General features: G+C 40.9%; 6 non-coding genes and 2 pseudogenes across 6 annotated transcripts; 2 read left to right on the top strand and 6 right to left on the bottom strand.

Moving 5' to 3' along the window:
- The first annotated feature begins 671 nt into the window (after positions 1-671).
- Positions 672-878, top strand: LOC120550042. Its single transcript, XR_005637529.1, has one exon. It is a non-coding gene; the product is annotated as a small nucleolar RNA U3 (small nucleolar RNA).
- A 2453-nt stretch (positions 879-3331) lies between these two features.
- Positions 3332-3538, top strand: LOC120550045. Its single transcript, XR_005637533.1, has one exon. It is a non-coding gene; the product is annotated as a small nucleolar RNA U3 (small nucleolar RNA).
- Positions 3539-10882: 7344 nt separating this feature from the next.
- On the bottom strand, positions 10883-11089 carry LOC120550059. Its single transcript, XR_005637546.1, has one exon. It is a non-coding gene; the product is annotated as a small nucleolar RNA U3 (small nucleolar RNA).
- A 3817-nt stretch (positions 11090-14906) lies between these two features.
- Positions 14907-15113, bottom strand: LOC120550061. Its single transcript, XR_005637548.1, has one exon. It is a non-coding gene; the product is annotated as a small nucleolar RNA U3 (small nucleolar RNA).
- A 1404-nt stretch (positions 15114-16517) lies between these two features.
- LOC120550065 lies at positions 16518-16714 on the bottom strand (annotated as a pseudogene).
- A 1091-nt stretch (positions 16715-17805) lies between these two features.
- Positions 17806-18012, bottom strand: LOC120550049. The gene has a single exon (XR_005637536.1). It is a non-coding gene; the product is annotated as a small nucleolar RNA U3 (small nucleolar RNA).
- Positions 18013-21107: 3095 nt separating this feature from the next.
- LOC120550078 lies at positions 21108-21305 on the bottom strand (annotated as a pseudogene).
- A 3122-nt stretch (positions 21306-24427) lies between these two features.
- On the bottom strand, positions 24428-24634 carry LOC120550054. Its single transcript, XR_005637541.1, has one exon. It is a non-coding gene; the product is annotated as a small nucleolar RNA U3 (small nucleolar RNA).
- Positions 24635-25394: the final 760 nt, after the last annotated feature.

Below are 25394 nucleotides of genomic sequence, written 5' to 3' on the forward strand. Positions count from 1 at the left end.
GGTAACTTAACCTCAGAGTCAGTTACTATGGTAACTGAGCCTGTGAACCTAACCTGGTCGGGAGCAGGTTTTCTAAAAGAAACCTCAAGTTTCTCTCAGTCTCTCAACTCAATGTTTTTTCTCACTCATTTTCTCATTCATTCAGTCTGTATCAGGCGCATTTCAATGCAGTTTGTTATCTGCATTAATAAAAAAACGTATTGTTAGGCAGATTATGAAACGTTTTTTTCTCAAACATGTCATGTCCTGTTGTCGACGATCCCGCTGTGTTACTTCACAGAGAGTTTATGTCAGGAGATGATATTGAGTCCCGACTAAATGTATTTTCATTTCCACATTTTTTCAACAAACACAGAGACACTTTTCCTCCTGATGGTGAATGAGTGCCGTGGAGACTTTGACTTATTAAAGTTAAATGAAGGGGACGAATGATTCTTATAAAATGTTTTGGGGGTTTACACGTCTGTCACGTGACATTAAACCTGTAGTAACAGAAAATAGATGCCAAATGCCAAAGAAACAGTTCTTTTACTTGGAATATGTTCTGACAAGGAAATAAATGAATCTGTCACTGAGAGTAAGAGGAGTGTCTTAGTGAGTGTCAGGAGTTGACCAGGAGTAGAAGTGCTCGTCTCCACACATAAGACCCTGAGAAACATCCAGAACAAACCAAGACTATACTTTCAGGGATCATTTCTTTAGTTGTTGACTTGAGAAATGTGTTTGTAAAGAGTTTGGTCTCGCTGCCCACGATGAAGAGTTGAGATGTTTCCTTCAGAGCAGGAAACTGGTGGGAAGACTTTGTTTCTTCTCCACTGTTGAAGACTGTTCAGAATTTCTCAGAGAGATTCTGAAGGAGGAAACATGATCTGAGTGGAGCTTGTTGGGAAATTGTAGTTACAGGACTTGTTTCTCAATTACAGAGTTTCTGTTCTGACTTTTCAATGACCTTTCAGTAACTGAAAAGAAAATGCAATAATGACATAATGCTGAATCTCTGGTTACCAGCAGAAACTTTTCCTGGTATTTCTGTAATATTTCATGTGTTGATGTGGTTACTGTTCCAGTTGTTGTTGGTGCTGATGAAAGTTTGAGCCTGACAATTATAGTACAGTTCTGTTTGCTGATAACATCTCTAGTGTTTACATTTCTCAGAGCATTGAGGCTTTTTCCACAAACTGATCTCGCATTGTCACGGTGCAGATCCACTTGTCCGTGCGAAGCTTCTGTCGCGTCGCGCCCCGCTCTATTCCTATGGGTGACGTCAAGCGACTTCAACGCTCCTGCAAAGCATTCCGGGAAGGCAGCGCTACATTTGAAAAAATGCTTCGCGTCAAAAAGCTTGCCGATGCCCAGCTTTATGCAAATGAATCGCGTTGAACGCGACGCGACTATCCAGTAGAAGTAGACGAAAATCTTTCAAACTGACCTTTGGTGATCTGAAATGAAGACATATTCAGCAACTGCATGGCCTATTTCTCGCTTAAAATGTTTTCAGAAACACATTTCGGTGAACTATTTTTGTAAAATACGAGATCGTATTCTCAACGAGCCGCCATGACACTCTGTTGAAATTATCGAGTAGCCACACCCACGTCACGCGTTCGTCCAATCAGCTGCTGGTTAGGGGCGTGGAGCATCAACCATGGCTATATGACGTCGCGACACCACCCGACAGTCGTGTCGCAAAAGTGGATCTGTACCGTCAGACCTATCTCCACGGCGCTGTGGAGTAAGGCCTGCCTACGCCACAGATGGATTCTGGGATAGGAGAAAAAAAAAGTTGTTTGCATTTCTTTAAACCAGTCACAATCGTCTTGGGCGGCGCTAAACTCCAAAATCTGCAAAGTCTTCTCAGGAAGGAATTTGTTTTGGTGGAACATTTGCACCCTGCATAAGAAAACATCACGTACAATATTAAAGGTGCCCTGCCACACGTATTTCATGACTTTGTGGTGATGTCTGAAGTTCTAGCATAGACTCTGTAACATTTTTTGTGGAAAAAAGGCCTTTGGTTACCTTGTTTCAAGCCATTCTAGCGTGGTATAGAAAGCCTGCAGGAAGACTCAGCTCGATTTGTGCCAGTTCTTATTAATATTCAACAAGCTAAGCTGTTTGAATCTGATTGGCTAACAGCTAGCCACTGAGAGCCTGGCTAACAGAATCCTTTACCCAGCCCAACTGGGTGAGCTCATGAATAGTAATGAGCTCAGGCAACATGATGTCAGACTGACCAGCTTTTGTAATTGGCCTGATTTCTCTGCTTATTTCTTTTCAGTGGCTAGAGCTGACAGAGGAGGAAGCAGTTCAATTTCACATTCACAACATAACACAAACACATATGGACCTAACATATTTCAAAAAATGCAAGTTAAAACGGTTTTGTATGGCAGGGCACCTTTAAAGGAAGTTAACTGTTCACACAATACAGTAATGTGAGCTATTTAAATTAGCTGGATACATGTTTAAATGTAATTTGTTCTCAACAGTGTATCGCCGTGTGGATCTACAGCAATCCCAACAATCGGTCCCAAAACGTTCCAGTTAGAGAGTACATGCCATAAACATATTCTTTGTAAAGCTTTACAATTATTCCCCAAAAGAACCAAGCATGTCTTTCTGTGTCTTTGTCTGCAGTAGTGTTCTCTGAGAAGAAACAACTGGTATGCAGCCGTCCGCTTGGGGCTGTTTGCCTCTGCTTCCAGCTGGAAGCAATCTCCTCAAATAATCCCTTCTGATCTCTGCCAATCTGGGTTATCAGCATCACACAAACACACCCTCTCATGTCAACATTTACAACGTTTGTTGTAACACTATGCATTGATTAGTTTGATGTTAGAAGATCATTCTTGTTTAGAGATCAGTCCTCACTTCTTAATCACTAGTATTGGAAAGAAAAACACTATTCTTGAACAGGATACGATTTGCTCTGGACTCGGTCTTGATTTGGACTCAGTTAAGTTTGTCTTGACTCCAGCCCTTTAATACAGATGTCACCTGGTGAAGTCCTGAGTTTTTCCTCCTGATAGTGAATGAGTGCTGTGGAGACTTTGACTTATTAAAGATAAATGAAAGGGACGAATGATTCTTATAAAATGTTTTGGGGGTTTACACATCTGTCTGGCCTCACGTGACATTAAACCTGTAGTAACAGAAAATAGATGCCGAATGCGAAAGAAACAGTTCTTGTACTTGTAATATGTTCTGACAAGGAAATAAATGAATCTGTCACTGAGAGTAAGAGGAGTGTCTTAGTGAGTGTCAGGAGTTGACCAGGAGTAGAAGTGCTCGTCTCCACACATAAGACCCTGAGAAACATCCAGAACAAACCAAGACAATACTTTCAGGGATCATTTCTTTAGTTGTTGACTTGAGAAATGTGTTTCCAAAGAGTTTGGTCTCGCTGCCCACGATGAAGAGTTGAGATGTTTCCTTCAGAGCAGGAAGCTGGTGGGAAGACTTTGTTTCTTCTCCACTGTTGAAGACTGTTCAGAGTTTCTCAGAGAGATTCTGAAGGAAGAAACATGATCTGAGTGGAGCTTGTTGTGCGGTTGTGAAAACAATAAATACATCATATTACAGTATGTGTTGCAACAGAGTTTTGGCTAATTATTCAGACTTTTAGTTAATATTTTGTGATGTGACATGCTCACTTCTCTGCACCTGAAAACAACTTCTTGTGTGCAGATGTTACAGAATGTTTGCTCTTATTTTACAAAGTAAGGTACATAGTTAAACAGTGCTTGTTGCTTTAATGGGACAGAGAACAAAAGGTTGAGTTCAGTGGAACTTTAGCTACAGTTATCACAAAGACAGAGAAGACAGACCATGAAATTATTAAGAACGTCAGCGACTGCATTCCGAGGAGTAAAGATTACGTATGTACGTTGGAGAGACGGATGCATTTGCAGTTGAACCCGGGCCCGCTGCGTCGAGGAGTAAACCCTCCTCCTATACATGGGTGCACGCTCTACCAACTTAGCTATCCAGGTACCCTGAATGCTTCTTTAATTTAAACTTTACAACTCCTCCTACACTCAGTGACAAATTGGGTAAAATGGTACTGATCAATAAAATCACTGAATGCGTTGTGTTGTGAAAAAGTTACCGTTTTTTAAGCTGGTTGACACAAATGAAGGTCCTTGCTCTCAAACACAGCCATCTAAACTCAAACAAACTGCAGCTTTTGCACAGAATTAGGTATACTCCATGTTTCTCAGGCAAACGCTTCACAATCTACCCATCACTACATCGTTGACAGTAGATTTACATATAATTCAACCTTGCACACAATTCACAGACTTATATAGATTTAAAGATTGATTACTTTCAAATGTATAACTTATTCTGAACACACATAGCTGGTCTTCTGTGTGACATCATCATCATCTCTCTCTCTCTCTCTCTCTTTCACTCACTGTCTGTAAACTGTGTCACATTGTTCGCCTTCTTCGAAAATGTTTGGAACACTTAAAAACCAGAAAAACACAAGACGTAATACATTATTTGTTGCTCCATTATTTCTGAGACCAGAAATGTTTTTTCACTCTGATATTCTGTCAACTAGAACAGCGGGCGTTTCCAACGCGGGACATTTGTTTGCAATGTTTTGTGTTTGACAAAATGCAGCGTGAACACTAACCCAACCAAATGAAAAATGCAACAATGTCGCAACTTCAACCCCGAATCGCACAGAGGCTACCGAACTACAGGTGTGAAAGCGCCCTTAAATAGAGAGGCAAAGTCCCTCCCTTTCCATTCCACTAGGCCACCATGGGACCTTATTTTTGAAAAACAAATATGTACGGCTGTAAACAGTGAGGTACAAATCTTTTTTTTTTATCCTGTATGTATTGTGCCATGAATTGCACAATGCAAGTATGATGTTGGTCAATTTGAAAGATAATTTAGCTAGTCAAGAAAGTCACAGTTTGTGTTAAACTGTGACTTTCTTGACTTTCTTCTTGTCATTTTTGGAGATTTGCGTTGGAAAGTTTCGAGCTAAACACATCGTTTTGGTCTTTTCATGGGATTTCTCGACAGAAAAATATATTCACACCAGCCGTAGCCTTTAAATGAAGTTTAAATAAAGTAAAAATGAATCTAATAACACATGGCCACTGTTTTTACACTAATGACGAGGGAACTTCTGTTCTTCTAAAAGCCTCCTCTCACACACTGACAAATGTAGAAATTCCACATGTTACTACTTACAAAGCATATTAAATGGGACGCATGTAGCGTGTTACTCACATTACAGTAAGTGTTTCCAGCATTGTGAGCAACTGCAGGATGGTTTTCTGGGTGGAAAACTTTTCACCAACTAATCCAGATAACATTCACTCACAAAGGTTGTGTAAGCTGAATGAATGTGAAGCTCAAACAAATAAAACCCAGGTTTAAACAACTTCGACAATTATACAGTACTGCTGTTGTCTTTTTTTGACGGCTGTGTTGGACCTTGGTTTGAGTTTATCGTGTCAGAGCAACTGCTAAAAACTGAAGGAAACTCTTTGCATGTGAATGTGTCGTGTGCTGTAACCTGCTGTAGCAGATGGTACCAGACTGTGTGCGGGACATCTATCACGCATGAGCACTCCAAATTGTCTTCATATGGCTTTAATCTAGGGTTGCACGATATTGACCAAATGTGATATTGCGATATTCATTATGAATATCGCAATATCAATATTAATTTAGATATGTTTTTAAACATATGTAAAATTTTATGGGAAAATGCATCAAAATAGATTCATAACAAATAAAACAAGTTTTCTTACAACACAAGGTTTATTTCAACTGACGGTCATATTGGACTGGTCCAACATGAATACATAAATAAGGACCATGTCTAAAGAACAGGACATGTTCTACTGGTGGTACAGCATAAAAACAATAAATCAAGAGCATGTATACAGAACAGGACATATTACAAACAATAAAAGTAAACATAAAAAAATATTGCAGACTTATCGCAACACTTTCAATATAATATTGCGCAACGTGATATCGCGATAACGATATCCAGTCGCTATATCGTGCACCCCTACTTTAATATGAGGAGTTTCTGTAGTGAAATATGTTCTTCTATTGTCTAAGCTTAATGTGATTTTTCTTTGCACATTTTACCTATTCATTTAATCATAAATCTGTTGTCTTGTGTTTGTAAATAGTTTATGTAAGTATGATTGTCATCAACTGGGAGACGGGTGAAGAGTTGAGTTTCTCAGGATCAGGGTTTTTAAACTGTTTGTGACCTGTGACGCCTGTTTAGGTACCGTGGTTCTTATGGATTTAAATATGTAATGCTTCTGTTAGATTTTCCCATCATTGTAAAAGAAGGCCAAATGGATTAGAGAGAAAAATATAACCTAGAACCTATTTAATGTTTTTTTGTTGTTTTTAATAAAACACATGAAACACATTTAGCCTCATGAATCTCCCACGACTCCATCTGCAGGTTTAGAAACCCAGATAGACAGCAGGAAGCGTTTCAACCCTCATAAGTAACATTAACAACTTGTCATTTTTGATGTCAATGGTCAAATGTAAAATCTTGAAATGTTGGCCATCTGTGTATTCACTTTAAATATATTGTCAAAGACCTTAAAAACCCAAGTCTTTCATATCCACTCATTCACTTCGTCTCCTTTTTTTAAGATTATTTTGGGGCATTTTCACCTTTTCACTGGAAAAGTGAAGAAGCAGACACTCGTAGTCATCTTATCTCACGTACCACAAGGCTACCATACTCCTGTTAGATACCTTCAAGGATAACATATCAAACAATATCTTTAAAAAAATAAATAAATAAAAGAGCCAAAACTGTAACAAATGTTGAAAAGTTGGAAGACTAGTTTGAAATCGGTGGGGAGAAAGTGTTGCAACATATTTAAGCCCTGTGATAAAAAAAAGTGTTGATAATAAATTGGTACGGACGTTGTGTAATAATGGACAAAAGCAGAGTGTGTTTGGCTGTAGGACTGCAACTCACAAAGCTCAGATATCAGTTTGTTAGTCAAAAGTAGATCAAACAGAGTGGCCTTTGGTAAGGTTGGGAAAATGTAGCTTCAAGTCGATGGAAAAGATGTAAACGTTCAAAAACTGTCCAGGTTCAACTTTAAGTAAGAAAAGGAACAATGGCAGTCTGTTAATAAATAATCACATGGGGCAATTTTAACTTCTCCATTTCAGTTAAAGGGTTACATGACATTAAAAACATTTGACATTTAATCTTTAACTTGCACTGCAGAGGTCGAATCAGTCAGAATAACTGCAAACCCCTGTAAAGACCCACACAGGTGTTTTCATTTCTGCCAGATAAGAGATCTGCTAGAGCATGCACACACTGCTCCTTCCCTCTCTTGTTAGTTTTGTTGCACTTGTTAAAGCAGGACAACTTTTATCATTTTTATTAGATCTCAGAGTTGAAGGATTAATTCCCAGTTATGCCCAACTTCAACCTGAGCAGATATCAATTAATCAGCCATAATGTGAGGAACTTGTTCTTTAAACAATACACACAGTCCACTTGGACCACGTCTTCCAACAGTGGAGAAGTAGAAAAGACTTTTAGAGAGAAGAGACCTCATTTCCTCTGAAGCATCCTTGTGAAGTGTCAGCTGGATGACCGGAGTTGGCATCGTTTAGCTGCATGGCTTCCGAAAAGCAAAATTACCAATCCCACTATGGCCACGCCAAGACCCATTGGCATGGTCAATTTGACCTCGAGTGGTTAAAGTGATGGTTCGGAGTAATTTCACCCTAGGGTCCTTTGCACCATGACCTCGAGCCAAACACCCCCCCAGAAGCTTTTTTCACCTGGGTCTAACATTGGGAGAGTTAGCGTTATCAGCTGAATAGCTTAGCGCAGGGGCTAATGGATCCAGTGATGTATCTCGTAAATGACCCCACTAATAATGTCCAAAATGATACCAAACTTCTATGCTAGTACAAACAGGTTATGCACTCAGAAAACGATGGATTGGAAAGTTTGTAAGTACACCAGAAGTTTATGAACACTTGCCTGCTCTCTTCTGCTCTCTGTTGCTGCTGCTGCTACCTGCAGTAAGCCAAGTGCTTAGGGCCGTCTACAAATTACAACACCGAAAAGAGATGCAACAAAAATATTAATTAATTTAACTTTTTTTTTTAAAGTAAGTACTGTAGTATAACTAGCAGGAGACAAGTTATAATTGAGGTAAGTTTGGAGACATTACCTTATTTAATCATTAAAATTAATAAATATTTTTGTTGCATCTCTTTTCGGTGTAGTAATTTGTAGACGGCCCTAAGCACTCATCTAACTGCAGGCAGCAGCAGCAGCAACAGAGAGCTGAAGAGAGCAGGCAACTGTTCATAAACTTCTGGTGTACTTACAAACTTTCCAATCCATCGTTTTATGAGTACATAACCTATTTGTACTAGTGTAGAAGTTTGGTATTATTTCGGGCATTATTAGTGGGGTCATTTACGAGATACATCATACACACTTACATCATATTAAGGTTGGAGTGAGTGTGACTGTCCCACACTGGAATGCACAACATTGTAAAAGTAGCTACTCACAGCTGCAAAATCATCAAAACAATGTAGTGGTGTGAAGGCTGCAGCGAAAACTCAGAAACAAAAAAGTAAATGTGTAGAAAGTCATGAATCAGAATAAAAATACAGTTTAACCTCTGGCTATCAGCCAGACCTTTATCCAGTTTCCTGTTATTCCTTTAATTTTTCATATTCTGAGTGCCAAAATGGTGCACTGCCAACATCGGTACATTACAAAAAGTAATAAATAGCTTGTTTCCTGTAAAGCGTCAGATTCAGACAGAGTGTGCCAATGTGGTTACTGTTCCAGTTGTTGTTGGTGCTGATGAAAGTTTGAGCCTGACAGTTATAGTACAGTTCTGTTTGCTGATAACATCTCTCGTGTTACTGGTGGTACCTAGAGTCTCTAAAAGTAGAATGGGAGCTAGAGCCTTCAGTTATCAGGCTCCTCTCCTATGGAACCAGCTCCCGATCTGGGTTCGGGGGGCAGAAACTGTCACCTCATTCAAGAATGAACTTAAAACTCTCCTATTTGATAAAGCTTATAGTTAGGGAGTGAGGAGTTGCAGTGTTCACCTAACTGGCCCAACTGCTTCTCTTCATAATTGTTAGATTAATAATACATAACAAAGTAGAGGGAGGCAGGCCAGCCAAGCCAGATCCGGCAGGGGGAGAGTTCTAAGCCCGAAAAAGCTACCTCTCCTTATGACCTGTCTCTCTTAGTTACCTGTTATAGTTACGCTGTTATAGTCCTAGACTGCCGGGGGACTTCCTTCCTTTGACACACTGAGCTGCTCTCTCCTCTCCCTTTCTATTACTGTTTCTATTACTGTTACTATTACTATTACTATTTGTGTGCAGCCCGTCCCAGAAATGCTTGTTACTAATCCTAGCTTCTGGGGAGTTTTCCTCCCGAGTCCTTATGCTTTTTTTCCCCAGCGTATTTCCTTGGAGAACGTTGGCACCAAGACCCTGGTTGCAGCGGTCGCCGTGGTCCTGCTGCACTCCCTGCTGAGCTCAGCGATGCCCTGCAATGTCATGCTGCGTCCTGCTGAACCCTGCAGCTTCCCGCTACATCCAGTCACTGTTCCATTATTAATGTGACTACTATCGCCACTGTTCATCACAACCCCAACCGCTCGGCCAGACACCGCCTACCAAGAGCCTGGGTCTGTCCGGGTTTCTTCCCAAGAGGGAGTTTTTCCTCGCCACTGTCGCACTGCTTGCTCTTGAGGGAATTACTGGAATTGTTGGAATTGTTGGGGCTTTGTAAATTATAGAGTGTGGTCTAGACCTACTCTATCTGTAAAGTGTCTCGAGATAACTTATGTTATGATTTGATACTATAAATAAAATTGAATTGAATTGAATTGAATCGTGTTCACATTTCTCAGAGCATTGAGGCTTTTAACAAAAATGTGAAGCTGCTGTAAACAAGACAGGAAGTGAAAATCAAACCCATCAGTTGACTCTGGTGGCGTTGTGTGAGGGGAACATTGGTGTCAAAATCCCCTGCAGTCCAAATGAATCTATTCAAGCTACGTTCAAACTGCAGGTAAAAGTGGCCCAAATCAGATTTTTTTTTTGGGGTTTGTCTTCAGAAGTAGTGTGAACACTCAAATCTGGCCCAGATCAGATTTTTTCAAATCAGATTTAGACCACTTCCATATGTGGTCATGAATCAGACCCAGGTCTGGTTTATTTTCAATGTGGCCACAGTGTGAAACACCAATTTGATGCGACTTTTACTAATATAAAAGCGAAAAATCTTCCTTCCTCCATAACCTCCCTAACTTTAGTTCAACAGTGCTGCGTCTGATGTCATTGTTATTGGTCTTTTGCACACACGGGTCAGTTCAAAACCGCAAACAGTTCACACTGGTATCTGATATAGGCCACATTTTAAAAAGGTAACGTCAACAGCCCCCCAAAAAAATAATAATCGGATCTGAGCAAAACATCCGAATTAATCATTAAGACTTGCAGTGTGAACGTAGCCTAAGAACCTAAATACAATCTACTTGTTGTTCTTCTGTGAAAAGAGAAACAAAGTGAGAAGTGAGAAACATTTAAAATCAAAACACAAGCCTGGAAGCTGCCATCACTTTCTAAATGAATATCAATAAATTGAACTTTTCTTCTGATTAACTACATGTTAATCATAAACTGTGGTTCAGTTGTGGACTTGATCTTCCTTATTGCCTATTTAGAGAGCACCATGCTGCAACAATTTCAAAAAACATGCAGCATTCTAGAGCATGCAGATTCACAATTTGTGTTGCTAGAGATTCAAGAGTTACATGAGCTAAAATTTAGTTCTTACAGCTACATAACAAGCTCCACTCAGATCATGTTTCCTCCTTCAGAGTCCCTCTGAGAAACTCTGAACAGTCTTCAACAGTGGAGAAGAAACAAAGTCTTCCCACCAGTTTCCTGCTCTGAAGGAAACATCTCAACTCTTCATCGTGGGCAGCGAGACCAAACTCTTTAGAAACACATTTCTCAAGTCTACAACTAAAGCAATGATCCCTGAAAGTATAGTCTTGGCTTATTCTGGATGTTTCTCAGGGTCTTATGTGTGGAGACGAGCACTTCTACTCCCGGTCAACTCCTGACACTCACTAAGACACTCCTCCTACACTCAGTAACAGATTCATTTATTTCCTTGACAGAACATATTCCAAGTAAAAGAACTGTTTCTTTGGTATTTGGAATCTATATTCTGTTACTACAGGTTTAATGTCACGTGAGGCCAGACAGACACGTACAAAACATTTTATGAGAATCATTCTTCCCCTTCATTTAACTTAAATAAGTCAAAGTCTCCACGGCACTCATTCACCATCAGGAGGAAAAGCGTCTTTGTTAAACTCAGGACCAGGAGTAAAAGCCCACCAATAGGAAGAGACAACACCCCTGCGGGGATGAGAACTTTCTGTTAGGCCAAAGAAAGGGACCATTCTACGGAGCTCCAGGGTGAAGTAGGATAGCCCACATTTGTGTCATGCAATCCTTTTGCTTTATTCCTTGTGTAATGGGTGTGACATCATGGCCCTGGTGAGGGCAGAGGTTATTTAGGAACACCGGTAACTTGCGCTCTTTCTCTCCCTTTGTCTCTATCGGCCCGCAAAATCAGGAAGTGCAGCGGGGTGTACGTGTGCGACGGCCAAACATTTTGCCTCGTGGTAGATGCCGTTTTCATTTAAACCTCTACAGCATGTAACATAAGAGTGTGAAAAGTTGAAGAAAAGTTGTTTAATTAGGAAATGCATTTGTTTTCATAGAGTGCAGAAGACTGCAGTGACAGAATACAGGTTGCCGTAGGCGCGCTGTAAAACAAATCCAGTCAGCTGTTAAGATGAGCTCAAACTTGGAGCGGAGATAATGATTATAAGTTATGAACTGTGAAATCTATCAAATATAGTAGAATATAACTGAGATGTTCAGTGTGTTGTTTTTGTTTTTCCTTTCTAGTATCGGTCATAACGACATTAAAAACATGCTGCTGGTCTGAATGAAACGTAAATTACTTAAAGGTACGGCAGACTGTCCGACGATTTTATGAAATACATTGTGTCTTAAAATATTCTGAAAAGTGGACTAATATTGTCTTGATTTGTCGTAGGTCTGTTTTTGAGTGCAAACTTGTCTGTCATTGTTTTTTCCCACATTCATTTATAGTAACGGGCATTTATTTGTACAGTTGGTTTTCTTTCTTAGTTGGGTTTGTTCGTTTTCTTTCATTTTAAATATTATTATTATTATTAAAGAGTAAAGTGCAATATCGCTGACGGCGCTGTGCAATTGTAAGGCTGGTTATAGGCTCAGATATAGCTTTAGAGCCCCCTTATTGCCTGTTAGTGTGGTTTGAGGTGCTGTCTTCTATTATTCCTTGCATGGAATTAATGTTTTAAAGTGTGAAGTGTTAATTTGTTCTTTTGCTCTTTTATTGTGTATATTGGGCCCTAAACCATATCAATAGCCTCTATATTATTCCTGTGCATCATTTGCTATATAAGTGATTGTGTCGATGCCATTGCACTTTCCCCTCTAAAGTTGCAACTGTGTAGTTCCACGCTGGCCCTATTGGCCTTTTCCTATTAGTGTTTTTAATCTATGCCAACTTTGTGAATAAACTCAGTTCATATTTTGTAATTTGCTCCTCGTTTGTTCTGGACACTTACCTGTTTCAATCACTACACTTGTATACAAGTTCTATTATTATTCCAGCATTAATAAACCACCTTAAAGGAGAGAAGTTGTTTGTCTTCTGTCCTAACTGACCAACTGGACCGTGGGCAGATATCAATTAATCAGCCATAATGTGAGGAGCTTAGTTTAAAGTCTTGTTCTTTAAACAATAGACACAGTCCACTTGGACCACGTCTTCCAACAGTGGAGAAGTAGAAAAGACTTTTAGAGAGATGAGACCTCATTTCCTCTGAAGCTTCCTCGTGAAGTGTCAGCTGTATGAGCAGAGTTGGCATTGTTTAGCTGCATGGCTTCCGGAAAGCAAAATTACGAATCCCACTATGGCCATGCCAAGACCCATTGGCGTGGCCATAGTGGTCAATTGGTTGGGGTTAGGCATTTGACCTCGAGTGGTAAAGGTTAGGATAGCCGATTGGTCAGGGGATAGGACCTGAACAAATCAGATTACATTACCTTGCGTAAGCATGGACGCCTGGCCAATAGTAGCTATTGAAGGGCGGGTCTTGGCATGGCCACAGCGGGAAAAAAAATATTGCTTTCAGGAAGGCTGCTCTGGTGCATCCTCGCTCCTCGGGGTAGAAATAAGGGCTTTGAGACAGCCTTCATGAAGGAGGGCCAGAACATCTTCCGGTTCCATGGAGGAGCGAGGAGCTATCGAAAGAGGGACGTGAGATACACCTATGGTCAAAAGACTGGCTTCTTCAAAGCCCCATGCACCATCTCCCTAACTTTAGTTCAACAGCGTGCTGCGTCTGATGTCATTGTTATTGGTCTTTTGCACACACGGGTCAGTTCAAAACCGCAAACAGTTCACACTGGAATCTGATATAGGCCACATTTTAAAAAGGTAACGTCAACAGCCAAACAAAAAACTTGGACCTGAGCAAAAAATCTGAATTAAGCATTAAGACTTGCAGTGTGAACGTAGCCTAAGAACCTAAATACAATCTACTTGTTGTTCTTCTGTGAAAAGAGAAACAAAGTGAGAAGTGAGAAACATTTAAAATCAAAACACAAGCCTGGAACTTACCTGTCAAGTTTTGGATTTGAAAATAAGGGAAATTTTCCGGCACCCACCGCAAGCAGTCCCACCACCCCAACCAAGCTCCAGTATCCCTTAGATTTTAAGACAGGTGTACAAGAAAGCTAAAATCACCACTTGATGCAGAATGCTGAAAACATTTACAATTTATAACATTGCTTGTCTTTACATTTAGTTACATTTTATTTTCATTCCACACATTCTTTTCATTATTGCTTTTCTTTTACAGTTTTTCTTTTCATTTCACATAACTTTTCTTTACTCTTTTAGTGAGTTATTGTACAAATTTGTTGCAGACTTTGCATTCTTTAAGACTGTTTTGGAAGGAGTGTATTTGTTGGCTGGGCCAGAGTGGTTCATTTTACATGAGAGTTGAGCACAAACAGTTCTGTTGTCTAACGTCCTCCTATTCTCTGTAACAATCTTTCGTACCATGCTAAACACCCTTTCTGAACTCGCATTGCTATGGGGAATACATAGAAAAGCCTTCATAAGTTTCGGCAGCGCACCGTCTCTGTCGTAGCGTCCATCATCCGTCTCTTTTTTTTTCTTCTTTTTTTTCCCTGCGTTGTCACTCATCATCTGACGTCACACAATAACCTCGCGACAACTGCACCCTACAGTACCTGTAGTAGGCTACTGCAGGTGGCAGTTATCGCGAGGCTAGTGACAGAGCTCAGATTGGGAATGTTTCGTTTTTTTTACTCCGCTCGGGTCCGGGCTATTATTATTTTTTAATAACACAGGTTAAAATACAGGAGATTTACGGGAAAATACTAATACAGGAGGACGGCAGGAAAGAAGGGTGAAATACGGGCCTTTCCCGGCCAAAACAGGATACTTGACAGGTATGGCCTGGAAGCTGCCATAACTTTCTAAATGAACTTCAATAAATTGAACTTTTCTTCTGGTTAACTACATGTTAATCATAAACTGTGGTTCAGTTGTGGACTTTATCCTCCTTACTGCCTGTTTACAGAGCATCACACTGCAACAATTAGAAGAAATGTAGAATTGTAAAGCATGGAGACTTACACTTTGTCTTGCTAAAGAACTAAAGTTGAAGACACATGAGTTCAAATTTAGTTTCTACAGTTATACAACAAGCTCCACTCAGATCATGTTTCTTCCTTCAGAGTCCCTCTGCGAAACTCTGAGCAGTCTTCAACAGTGGAGAAGAAACAAAGTCTTCCCACCAGTTTCCTGCTCTGAAGGAAACATCTCAACTCTTCATCGTGGGCAGCGAGACCAAACTCCTTAGAAACACATTTCTCAAGTCAACAACTAAAGAAATGATCTCTGAAAGTATAGTCTTGGTTTGTTCTGGATGTTTCTCAAGGTCTTATGTGTGGAGACGAGCACTTCTACTCCTGGTTAACTCCTGACACTCACTAAGACACTCCTCCTACTCTCAGTAACAGATTCATTTATCGATGGAAAAGATGTAAACGTTCAAAAACTGTTAATAAATAATCACACGGGGCAATTTTAACTTCTCCATTTCAGTTAAAGGGTTACATGACATTAAAAACATTTGACATTTAATCTTTAACTTGCACTGCAGAGGTCGAATCAGTCAGAATAACTGCAAACCCCTGTAAAGACCCACACAGGTGTTTTCATTTCTGCCAGATAAGAGATCTGCTAGAGCATGCACACACTGCTCCTTCCCTCTCTTGTTAGTTTTGTTACACTTGTTAAAGCAGGACAACTTTTATAATTCTTATTAGATCTCAGAGTTGAAGGATTACAAGTTAATTCCCAGTTATGCCCAACTTCAACCTGAGCAGATATCAATTAATCAGCCATAATGTGAGGAGCTTAGTTTACAGTTTTGTTCTTTAAACAATAGACACAGTCCACTTGGACCACGTCTTCCAACAGTGGAGAAGTAGAAAAGACTTTTAGAGAGAAGAGACCTCATTTCCTCTGAAGCTTCCTCGTGAAGTGTCAGCTGTATGACCGGAGGTGGCATTGTTTAGCTGCATTGCTTCCGGAAAGCAAAATTACAACTCCCACTATGGCCACGCCAAGACCCATTGGCGTGGTCAATTGGTTGGGGTTAGGCATTTGACCTTGAGTGGTTAAGGTTAGGATAGCCGATTGGTCAGGGGATAGGACCTGAACAAATCAGGTTACTTTACCTTGCATAAGCATGGACACCTGGCCAATAGTAGTTATTGAAGGGCGGGTCTTGGCGTGGCCACAGTGGGGAAAAAAAAATACTGCTTTCAGGAAGGCTGCTCTGGTGCATCCTCGCTCCTCGGGGTAGAAATAAGGGCTTTGAGACAGCCTTCATGAAGAAGGGCCAGAACATCTTCCGGTTCCATGGAGGAGCGAGGAGCTATCGAAAGACGGACGTGAGATGCACCTATGGTCAAAAGACTGGCTTTCTCAAAGCCCAATGCACACCCATGATGCACCTGCACAGGTGTCTTCACTTATGTGGCCTGATTAGACATGAGTGTCTGGGTTGTAATGGTCTGAGTGGACTGATAGCTGTAAAAACAGAACTGTTGCTCCAAAATAGTATGAAATTGAGTGTGATGTTGGACACTGCTGAGTGTGACTATCCCACACTGGAATGCACAACATTGTAAAAGTAGTTTGTCACAGCTGCACAATTACCAAAACAATGTAATGATGGGAAGGCTGCAGCAAAAACTCAGAAACAAAAAAGTAAATGTGTAGAAAATCATGAGAGCTCCATTCAACAAGCGCCACTCAGATCATGTTTCTTCCTTCAGTGTCTCTCTGAACAGTCTTCAACAGTGGAGAAGAAACAAAGTCTCCCCACCAGTTTCCTGCTCTGAGAAAAACATCTCAATTCTTCATCATGGGCAGCGAGACCAAACTCTTTAGAAACACATTTCTCAAGTCAACAACTAAAGAAATGATCCCTGAAAGTATTGTCTTGGTTTGTTCTGGATGTTTCTCAGGGTCTTATGTGGTGAGAGGATGCATTCACTAAAACTCCTGGTCAACTCCTAACACCCCCAAAAAAACCCCCTACACTCAGTAACAGATTCATTTATTTGCTTGTCAGAACATATTCCAAGTAAAAGAACTGTTTCTTTGGCATTTGGCATCTATTTTCTGTTACTACAGGTTTAATGTCACGTGAGGCCAGACAGACGCGTAAACACCAAAAACATTTTATAAGAATCATTCATCCCCTTCTTTAATAAGTCAAAGTCTCCACGGCACTCATTCACCATCAGGAGGAAAAGCGTCTTTGTTAAACTCAGGACTTCACCAGGATTAAAAGCGCCCCAATAGGAAGAGACAACACCCCTGCGGGGGATGAGACCTTTCTGTTAGACCAGAAAGGGGCCATTCTACGGACCTCCAGGGTGAAGTAGGATGGCCCACATTTGTGTCATGTAATCCTTTTGCTTGATTCCTTGTGTACAAGTTCTATTATTATTCCAGCATTAATAAACCACCTTAAAGGAGAGAAGTTGTTTGTCTTCTGTCCTAACTGACCAACTGGACCGCTTCAAAGTGGTGATAAAATAAGAGGGGAAATGGCAAATGAAATGAAACGGAAAGTAAGTTTACTTGACAATTTGGCTGCCTTCAGTTTTCCCATTAAACCCCTGCTGTCACGAGGAAGCTCCAGTCTAAACACAGACAGACACAACACCTACAAGGTTTCCCTACACTACACAAAGGAAATGTCATGTTCTTGGTCTGACGGATGGAAAAGGACCTGGCCTCAGTGCTAAAACTTTAACCCCAATAAACTAGAAAGTTCACATGGAATAGTGTACAGTATTAACACTGAGACGATTCTGACATCTGCTCTGATATCATCAGCTGAGTGGCAGTTCACCAAACTGCAAACATGTGAATGGATGAGTCAACCAAACAGGCAAATACATTTTTAAACATAAATCTTCTTATTAAAAATAACAGAAAGTAAGAAACACTTGGATGCTTGTGTACCCACATGGGAAAAAAGCATTAACTTCACAGATAAAATCTTTGTTTTAGACACAACAAGCTCCACTCAGATCATGTTTCCTCCTTCAGAGTCTCTCTGAGAAACTCTGAACAGTCTTCAACAGTGGAGAAGAAACAAAGTCTTCCCAACAGTTTCCTGCTCTGAAGGAAACATCTCAACTCTTCATCGTGGGCAGCGAGACCAAACTCTTTAGAAACACATTTCTCAAGTCAACAACTAAAGAAATGATCCCTGAAAGTATAGTCTTGGTTTGTTCTGGATGTTTCTCAGGGTCTTATGTGTGGAGACGAGCACTTCTACTCCTGGTCAACTCCTGACACTCACTAAGACACTCCTACTCTCAGTGACAGATTCATTTAGGGACCGTTCGGTATTTATGGAATGGACCACCGGAGGAAAATTGGGGAGGGTCATGTGTTTTTATTCTTTGTTGATGGGAGGGTCATCCATTTTTTTTTAGTCTACAGGTGAGGGTCTCCCAAATTTTGTATTCATGAGAAGAGCAAAATTTCAAAGTGGCTTGTTTGGTGCATATTTATCCATGTAGCTCCATGTAGCTCTCTCAGTCTCGGCCCCTATTGCTGGCAGATGGGTCCCTCCCTATTTAGTCAGCCAGACCTGTAGCATAGGCTACGTTCACACCGCAAGTCTTAATGCCTGATTCTGATTTTTTGCTCAGATCCGATTTTTTGTTTGGCTGTTCACATGACCTTTTAAAATGTGGCCTATATCAGATTCCAGTGTGAACTGTTTGCGGTTTTGAACTGACCCGCATGCGCAAAAGAACACTAACAATGACATCAGACGCAGCACGCTGTTGCACTAAAGTTAGGGAGGTTATGGAGGAAATCAGCATTTTTGCTTTTATTTATTTATTTTTATTTTATTTTTATTAAAATGTTTGTGTAATGGCAGCCATAACATTAATGCGCAGATGCTGAGGAGGAGAAGACTGAAGAGAAGAGCGACAAATTTGCGGGGTTATGGCTGCAAATTCACTACAGAGGTCTGTGTGACCGGACGGCCAATTTGCACGTCAGGACCGCTACGGGCCTCCACCACTCTAGCCCGCCGCGACACGCTCCACCTCCGGCGGTGCGGCGACTCCGGCCGGTAGTGCGCTTGACCCGAGGGACCGGGATCCCACCTCGAGCGGCGACGCCGGCTTTCACTTTCATTGCACCACGGGCGAACCCCGACTTTGCGAGCCGCGTTAAACTCCTTGGTCCGTGTTTAATCGGGTCGGGGGTTGCCGACATCACCTTTTACGTGAGTCGATCCCCCGCCCTGGCGCGATCGGCGGTTGGGGAACACTGAGGACAGTCCTCCCCGGTTAACAGCCGCACTGGAAGCAGGGGGCCCCGCCCCTCCCCGCGGGGAGAGTGGCCGCAGCGAGGGTTTTTCAGGTAAAAGTCACATCAAATCCGCCTTGGCTGTTCACACTGCGGTCGCATTGAAAAAAATCAGATCTGGGTCGAATTCAGGACCACATGTGGAAGTGGCCTGAATCTGATCTGAAAAAATCAGATCTGGGCTAGATTTGAGTGTTCACACTACTTCTGAAGAAGCCTGACCTGGTCACTTGACCCCAAAAAAAACGGATTTGGGCCTCAGAAACCCTCAGAAAATTTTACAAGAATCATTCGTCCCCTTCGTTTAACTTTAATAAGTCGAAGTCTCCACGGCACTCATTCACCATCAGGAGGAAAAGCATCTTTGTTAAACTCAGGACTTCACCAGGTTACATTTGTATGAAAGGTCTGTAGTCAAGACAAACTTAACTGAGTCCAAGTCAAGACCGAGTCCAGACCAAATCGTATTCCTGTTCAAGACCTTAATAGACAATAGGGTCTTGCTTTCCAATACTAATACAGTGATTAAGAAATGAGGACTGATCTCTAAACAAAAATGATCTTCTAACATCAAACTAATCAATGCATAGTGTTATAACAAATGTTGTAAATGTTGACATGAGGGGGTGTGTTTGTGTGATGCTGATAACCCAGATTGGCAGAGATCAGAAGGGATTATTTGAGGAGATTGCTTCCAGCTGGAAGCAGAGGCAAACAGCCCCAAGCGGACAGCTGCATACCAGTTGTTTCTTCTCAGAGAACACTACTGCACACAAAGACACAGAAAGACATGCTTGGTTCTTTCGGGGAATAATTGTAAAGATTTACAAAGAATATGTTTACGGCATGTACTCTCTAACTGGGACGTTTTGGGACCGATTGTTGGGATTGCTGTAGATGCAGTACACACGGTCATACACTGTTAACCGTGTATCCAGCTAATTTAAATAGCTCACATTACTGTAATGTGTGAACAGTTAACTTATACAAAACCGTTTTACATTTTTTGAAATATGTTAGGTCCATATGTGTTTGTGTTATGTTGTGAATGTGAAATTGAACTGCTTCCTCCTCTGTCAGCTCTAGCCACTGAAAAAAAAATAAGCAGAGAAATCAGGCCAATTACAAAAGCTGGTCAGTCTGACATCATGTTGCCTGAGCTCATTACTATTCATGAGCTCAGTTGGGCTGGGTAAAGGATGCTGATACCCAGGCTCTCATTGGCTAGCTGTTAGCCAATCAGACAATCAATCAAACAGCTTAGCTTGTTGAATATTAATGAGAACTGGCACAAATCGAGCTGAGTCTTCCTGCAGGCTTTCTATACCACGCTAGAATGGCTTGAAACAAGGTAACCAAAGGCCTTTTTTCCACAAAAATGCTAGAACTTCAGACATCACCACAAAATAATGAAATATGTGTGGCAGGGCACCTTTAATATTGTACGTGACGTTTTCTTTTGTAGGGTGCAAATGGGCCACCAAAACAAGTTCCTTCCTGAGAAGATTTTGCAGATTTTGGAGTTTAGCACCGCCCAAGACGACTGTGATTGGTTTAAAGAAATGCAAACAACCTTGAGCGTTTATTTTTCTCCTATCCCAGAATCCATCTGTGGTGTAGGCAGGCCTTACTCCACAGCGCCGTGGAGATAGGTCTGGCAATGACCTATCTAAGAGATCTGTTTCTTGGTAAAATGCTCTGAGAAATGTGAACACTAGAGATGTTATTAGCAAACAGAACTGTACTATAACTGTCAGGCTCAAACTTTCATCAGCACCAACAACTGGAACAGTAACCACATCAACACATGAAATATTACAGAAATACCAAGGAAAGTCACTGCTAGTAACCAGAGGTTAAGCAGTATTTCATTTTGTTTCATAACTTCCTGCATGTTTTCTTCTTTGTTATTTAAAGATCATTGCAAAGTCAGACCTTAAAAATTCTGTAACTGAAAAACAAGTCTTATAACTACAATTTCACAACAAGCTCCATTCAGATCATGTTCCATCCTTCAGAGTCTCTCTGAGAAACTCTGAACAGTCTTCGACAGTGGACAAGAAACAAAGTCTTCCCACCAGTTTCCTTCTCTGAAGAAAACATCTCAACTCTTCATCATGGGCAGCAAGCTTTAGAAACACATTTTGCAAGTCAACAACTAAAGTAACAATCCCTGAAAGTATAGCTTTGGTTTGGTCTGGATGTTTCTCAGTGTCTTATGTGTGGAGACGAGCACTTCTACTCCTGGTCAACTCCTGACACTCACTAAGACACTCCTCTTACTCTCACAGTGTCATCAGAGACAGACAGGCTGACAGCAGCATTAACACTACGGGCCCTGTTTAACGATCTGAAACGCAAGTAGCTTTGGGGGCGGATCTCGGGAGCTGTTGCTGTTATACCGGCGGGATAACTGGGTGTTTCTCAATCTCAAGAATGCAAAGTACGGACTTGTGTTCTTGGGGAGAACGTTCTTGCTGGTTGTTCTTGGAAGAATGAACTCGCAAGTTCACAAGCACAGAAAACTCTTTTAACAGTTTGAGACGATGCGTTTTTCCTGTTATTGCTCAACACTCCCAGCACAGAGGCTACCTGCAGGGCTCCAAAATACCAGCTAGAAATAAAAACCACAACAATATAACCACTTTGTATTAAAACAATCTCTGGACAAGAAAACCTCATAATGCTACAACTATTGCAATAATATTGAAAAATAAAACTAATTGAGCTTTAATTTTATTGTTTATGGTTTAGCTCAAACACCCCTTACTTATTCAAAGAGTGGAACGTGATCCTTACTATTATTAGTGTATAAGTTTAAGTCAGTTTAAATAAAAAAATAAATAGGCATATGCACTGGTGTGTCCTATGTGTTCCTATTAGTGTTATGTGGAATTATCATTTCTATATTATTGTAGTGCACTGTATATGCCCAGGGAGATGGAAAATATAAATTATAAAGGTTGGTCTCTCCCCTTTAGTCTACATAACATCATAGCATGTTACCACTTTATGTACAACTGTTCATTTATCATACAGACTGAAACTCAACTTCTAATAAATCAGAAAACAAATACACCAAAAATATGAACTAAATACTAAATCTAATGTAGGCTATAGCCTATGACATCATTTAAAGCGCCCATATTATGCTCATTTTCAGGTTCATAACTGTATTTTAAGGTTGTACCAGAATAGGTTTACATGGTTTAATTTTCAAAGAACACCATCTTTTGTTGTACTGCACAGCTCTCTCTCACTGCTGCAGATCCTCTTTTCACCTGGTCTCTGTTTTAGCTACAGAGTGAGACCTCTTTTCATCTTCTTCTTCTGTACTATCTTTGATTGCACTCGCAGATGCGCAGTATCTCAGATGTAGATCATGTCAGCTAGCTAACTCTAGAGACAGTAAAAGAAAGCTGTTTCTCCAACTTTGGTCAGTTACAAGGCAGGATTAGCTGGGAGACTTCTAAACGAGGGCGCACATGTAAGTAGTTCTTTTGTAGATTATGGTGAACTTGTGTGTGTTGTAGCAGTGCTTTGCTATTGAGAACGAGGTAGCATGCTAACGCTACGAGCTAACGGTTGTGGTTAGCCACAGTCCGAGCCGATTTTGAACAGCTCACCAGGAGACTGAAGGCAGGACACATTCAGAAACCATATCTCACTCAAAACTGCATGGATGGATTTTTTTCAAAGTTTGTATGTGTGTGGAAGCACCAGAGACACAAAATAACACCCCAAATCCCAGAAAAAGTGTTTTTTTCATAATATGGGCACTTAAACAAGTCTCCCGAAAAGAAACGGGTATATCTCTCTCCCCCGCCTCTGCCTGCGTGTGTGTGTGTCTGTGTGTGTGTGTGTGTCTGTGTGTGTGTGTGTGTCTGTGCTTTTGGAGTTTAACTCCGAAAAGACAGTTAACCACAGGTTCCCGTTAATCTTATGATGGACATGTGTTGTGATATTTAAACAAACGATCCGTCAACGGCGAAATAAAAGCCTCTTATTTACGGGAACGGTCTAAAAGACCTCCGGCTTACAGCGGGGTCTCCGAGTGTGACTGTCCGAGCGACGAGCTATCGGCCCCGGCAGGCGCAAACAGGCGACCACGTCACTTTATGGAGCTTTGAAAACTTTGGAGCAAATTGTCAATTCGGCAAAGATTTTCACAAGACTGCCTATATTCGAAATCTAAACCATTAATTTCTCGCCTAAAATGTTCTCAGAAGTGAATTTAGTGATGAATAAGATGGCGAAAATTGTTAAAATTGTCCCGTTTTTGGGCTGTCTATTTACTGTAAATCTGAGCATCATTGAATGCCGAAATGAATTTTGGGATACGGGTGCTGCGAAGTTCATACAAGTTACCAACCAATGCATCCTCGGTAAAATGGGCATGTCAAGAACATTTCCGGTAATCTTAACTGTTCTTGGTGAAATGCGAACTTGTGTATTGGGACAGTACTTTGGCACACAAGATGATTTTTCACAGGGACACAAGAACACAAGTCAATAGAAGAACACAGATTGAGAAATGCCCACTGACTTTTGCGCCCGACGCAAATCTAAAATGGGTTGGTCTGAAGTAGCTAGGTGTGGTTTGGGCGTAACGTGAAATAAACCAATCAGAGCGTCATCTCACATTCCCTTTAAGAGCAGACGCGCTTGTTCCATGGCGGATTGCCATTATGACGACGGATTTGCCTGGTGCACACCAGCAGGAGCTGTTCGGGAAGTAATAAATGCCCGTCTTGACCGGGTGGTGATGTTGCTGCGGCCTCTCGGGCGCATCTCCTAAATGGGAACTGCTGCGTCCACACACTTCAGTTCAAAACCGCCAACAGTTCACACTGGTATCTGATATAGGCCACATTTTAAAAAGGTAACGTCAACAGCCAAACAAAAAAATTGTATCTGAGCAAAAAATCCAAATTAAGCATTAAGACTTGCAGTGTGAACGTAACCTAAGAACCTAAATACAATCTACTTGTTGATCTTCTGTGAAAAGAGAACACAAAGTGAGAAGTGAGAAACATTTAAAATCAAAACACAAGCCTGGAAGCTGCCATCACTTTCTAAATGAACATCAATAAATTGAACTTTTCTTCTGATTAACTACATGTTAATCATAAACTGTGGTTCAGTTGTGGACTTCATCCTCTTTATTGCCTATTTAGAGGGCATCATGCTGCAGCAACTTGAAGAAACATGGAATTATAGAGCATGTAGATTTACAATTTCTGTTGCTAAAAATTGAAAGTTCAAGAGTTATGTGAGCTCAAATTTAGTTTCTACAGCTTCACAACAAGCTCCACTCAGATCATGTTTCCTCCTTCAGAGTCTCTCTGAGAAACTCTGAACAGTCTTCGACAGTGGAGAAGAAACAAAGTCTTCCCACCCGTTTCCTGCTCTGAAGGAAACATCGCAGCTCTTCATCGTGGGCAGTGAGACCAAACTCTTTAGAAACACATTTCTCAAGTCTACAACTAAAGAAATGATCCCTGAAAGTATAGCCTTGGTTAGTTCTGGATGTTTCTCAGGGTCTTATGTGTGGAGACGAGCACTTCTACTCCTGGTCAACTCCTGACACTCACTAAGACACTCCTCCTATTCTCACAGCGTCATCAGAGATACAGTGTATTTATTTATTTTCCAGTATTTCTGAATTGCTAAAACACTAAAATCCATTAGCAAAACCATAGTTGCAAGTGTACAAACCACTTTATTGATTGAATCACACAGTTTGCAGAACTTTATACACTTCTCATGTGGTTAGACACAACTGGCAAATCGGAATCATTCTGTGCAAAACTGTAAACACATTGTCATTCATAAAAGCACATGTAGCATTGTGGTGCACTTCAACTCAAAATGGCACAACACAGCCCCCAAAAGTGAAACACAAGCAACACACTGTTCAAAATCAGTAATGCGTTGCACCTAATCAGTAATCAGGATATAAAGCCATGTCAAATCCAAATGGCCAAATGAAGAGAACAGGTAAGTGTACAATCATTTGTGGTCCCTCAAACTTACAGTACAGTATGTACAGTTGTGGAACGTCTCAGTAAAATCGGCCCTTTTCTTGCAGTGATATACTTGTGTAATAGTATTTTATGTATTGTACATATTTGGTGACATTTTGAAGGAATCAACAGTGGCAGTCTCTCCACAATTAACCGTGTCCTGAAACGCAACCTGATAAGACTCAAACAAGCCTACAGAGTACCATTTGAGAGAAATTCTGAAAGGGTAAAAGAGCTACGATATCAATATG

Source organism: Perca fluviatilis, chromosome 20 (assembly GCF_010015445.1).
Source record: "Perca fluviatilis chromosome 20, GENO_Pfluv_1.0, whole genome shotgun sequence".
In the NCBI taxonomy this organism is placed as follows: Eukaryota; Metazoa; Chordata; class Actinopteri; order Perciformes; family Percidae; genus Perca; species Perca fluviatilis.